This window comes from Taudactylus pleione, unplaced genomic scaffold (genome assembly GCF_031769625.1).
Source record: "Taudactylus pleione unplaced genomic scaffold, aTauple2 ptg000967l, whole genome shotgun sequence".
Taxonomy (NCBI): Eukaryota; Metazoa; Chordata; class Amphibia; order Anura; family Myobatrachidae; genus Taudactylus; species Taudactylus pleione.
In genome coordinates, this window is record NW_028285368.1 from 11,685,001 (window position 1) to 11,687,500 (window position 2,500).

Below are 2,500 nucleotides of genomic sequence, written 5' to 3' on the forward strand. Positions count from 1 at the left end.
AAAGAACTGACCAGGCACAACACTGCATAGCTACCAAGAAAAGACGAGATTGGGCATGTCCAGTGTGGATTGGCTGTAGGTGCTCAAAAGTATTAACTTTAGACCTCTATTACTTCTTTTCTCAAGGAAATTCATTGATAAGTTGAAAAAATTAAATGTAAAATGTAATAGAAAAGAATGTTATGGCAGTATAAAATTACCTACAGCACCTGGTATTCCCAGGTGGTCTCCCATCCAAGTACTAACCAGGCCCAACACTGCATAGCTTCCAAGATCAGACGAGATTGGGCATGTCCAGTGTGGTTTGGCTGTAGGTGCTCAAAAACATTAACTTTAGACCTCTTTTACTTCTTAACTCAAGTAAATTCAATGATAAGTTGAAAAATTAAATGTAAAATGTAATAGAAAAGAATGTTATGGCAGTAAAAAATTACCTACAGCTCCTGGTATTCCCAGGTGGTCTCCCATCCAAGTACTAACCAGGCCCAACACTGCATAGCTTCCAAGATCAGACGAGATTGGGCATGTCCAGTGTGGTTTGGCTGTAGGTGCTCAAAAACATTAACTTTAGACCTCTATTACTTCTTAACTCAAGTAAATTCATTGATAAGTTGAAAAAATTAAATTTAAAATGTAATAGAAAAGAATGTTATGGCAGTATAAAATTACCTACAGCACCTAGTAATCCCAGGTGGTCTCCCATCCAAGTACTAACCAGGCCCAACACTGCCTAGCTTCCAAGTTCAGACGAGATTGGGCATGTCCAGTGTGGTTTGGCTGTAGGTGCTCAAAAACATTAACTTTAGACCTCTTTTACTTCTTAACTCAAGTAAATTCAAAGATAAGTTGAAAAATGAAATGTAAAATGTAATAGAAAAGAATGTTATGGCAGTATAAAATTACCTACAGCACCTAGTATTCCCAGGTGGTCTCCCATCCAAGTACTAACCAGGCCCAACACTGCATAGCTTCCAAGATCAGACGAGATTGGGCATGTCTAGTGTGGTTTGGCTGTAGATGCTCAAAACCATTAACTTTAGACCTCTTTTACTTCTTAACTCAAGTAAATTCATTGATAAGTTGAAAAAATGAAATGTAGAATGTAATAGAAAAGAATGTTTTGGCTGTCTAAAATTACCTACAGCACCTGGTATTCCAAGGTGGTCTCCCATCCAAGTACAAACCAGGCCCAACACTGCATAGCTTCCAAGATCAGACGAGATTGGGCATGTCCAGTGTGGTTTGGCTGTAGGTGCTCAAAACATTAAATTTAGACCTCTATTACTTCTTAACTCAAGTAAATTCATTGATAAGTTGAAAAAATCAAATGTAAAATGTAATAGAAAAGAATGTTCTGGCAGTATAAAATTACCTACATCTCCTGGTATTCCCAGGTGGTCTCCCATCCAAGTACTAACCAGGCCCAACACTGCATAGCTTCCAATATCAGACAAGATTGGGCATGTCCACTGTGGTTTGGCTGTAGGTGCTCAAAAGCATTAAATTTAGACCGCTTTTACTTCTTAACTCAAGTAAATTCATTGATAAGTTGAAAAAATGAAATGTAGAATGTAATAGAAAAGAATGTTTTGGCTGTCTAAAATTACCTACAGCACCTGGTATTCCAAGGTGGTCTCCCATCCAAGTACAAACCAGGCCCAACACTGCATAGCTTCCAAGATCAGACGAGATTGGGCATGTCCAGTGTGGTTTGGCTGTAGGTGCTCAAAACATTAAATTTAGACCTCTATTACTTCTTAACTCAAGTAAATTCATTGATAAGTTGAAAAAATCAAATGTAAAATGTAATAGAAAAGAATGTTCTGGCAGTATAAAATTACCTACATCTCCTGGTATTCCCAGGTGGTCTCCCATCCAAGTACTAACCAGGCCCAACACTGCATAGCTTCCAAGATCAGACGAGATTGGGCATGTCCAGTGTGGTTTGGCTGTAGGTGCTCAAAAACAATAACTTTAGACCTGTATTACTTCTTAACTCAAGTAAATTCATTGATAAGTTGAAAAAATTAAATGTAAAATGTAATAGAAAAGAATGTTATGGCAGTATAAAATTACCTACTGCACCTAGTTTTCCCAGGTGGTCTCCCATCCAAGTTCTGACCTTACCCAACACTGCATAGCTACCAAGATAAGACGAGATTGGGCATGTCCAGTGTGGATTGGCTGTAGGTGCTCAGAAGTATTAACTTTAGACCTCTATTACTTCTTAACTCAAGGAAATTAATTGATAAGTTGAAAAAATTAAATGTAAAATGTAAGAGAAAAGAATGTTCTGGCAGTATAAAATTACCTACATCTCCTGGTATTCCCAGGTGCTCTCCCATCCAAGTACTAACCAGGCCCAACACTGCATAGCTTCCAAGATCAGACGAGATTGGGAATGTCCACTGTGGTTTGGCTGTAGGTGCTCAAAAGCATTAAATTTAGACCGCTTTTACTTCTTAACACAAGTAAATTCATTGATAAGTTGAAAAAATCA

The 2,500-nt window shown here is 38.0% G+C and overlaps 1 non-coding gene and 8 pseudogenes across 1 annotated transcript; all 9 read right to left on the reverse strand.

Moving 5' to 3' along the window:
* Positions 1 to 197: 197 nt before the first annotated feature.
* On the reverse strand, positions 198 to 316 carry LOC148466906 (5S ribosomal RNA). The gene has a single exon (XR_015873163.1). It is a non-coding gene; the product is annotated as a 5S ribosomal RNA (ribosomal RNA).
* Positions 317 to 431: 115 nt separating this feature from the next.
* On the reverse strand, positions 432 to 550 carry LOC148466907 (5S ribosomal RNA; annotated as a pseudogene).
* Positions 551 to 666: 116 nt separating this feature from the next.
* On the reverse strand, positions 667 to 785 carry LOC148466908 (5S ribosomal RNA; annotated as a pseudogene).
* A 115-nt stretch (positions 786 to 900) lies between these two features.
* LOC148466909 (5S ribosomal RNA) lies at positions 901 to 1,019 on the reverse strand (annotated as a pseudogene).
* A 116-nt stretch (positions 1,020 to 1,135) lies between these two features.
* On the reverse strand, positions 1,136 to 1,254 carry LOC148466910 (5S ribosomal RNA; annotated as a pseudogene).
* Positions 1,255 to 1,369: 115 nt separating this feature from the next.
* Positions 1,370 to 1,488, reverse strand: LOC148466911 (5S ribosomal RNA; annotated as a pseudogene).
* Positions 1,489 to 1,604: 116 nt separating this feature from the next.
* Positions 1,605 to 1,723, reverse strand: LOC148466912 (5S ribosomal RNA; annotated as a pseudogene).
* A 115-nt stretch (positions 1,724 to 1,838) lies between these two features.
* On the reverse strand, positions 1,839 to 1,957 carry LOC148466913 (5S ribosomal RNA; annotated as a pseudogene).
* A 351-nt stretch (positions 1,958 to 2,308) lies between these two features.
* LOC148466914 (5S ribosomal RNA) lies at positions 2,309 to 2,427 on the reverse strand (annotated as a pseudogene).
* Between the last annotated feature and the right edge of the window lie 73 nt (positions 2,428 to 2,500).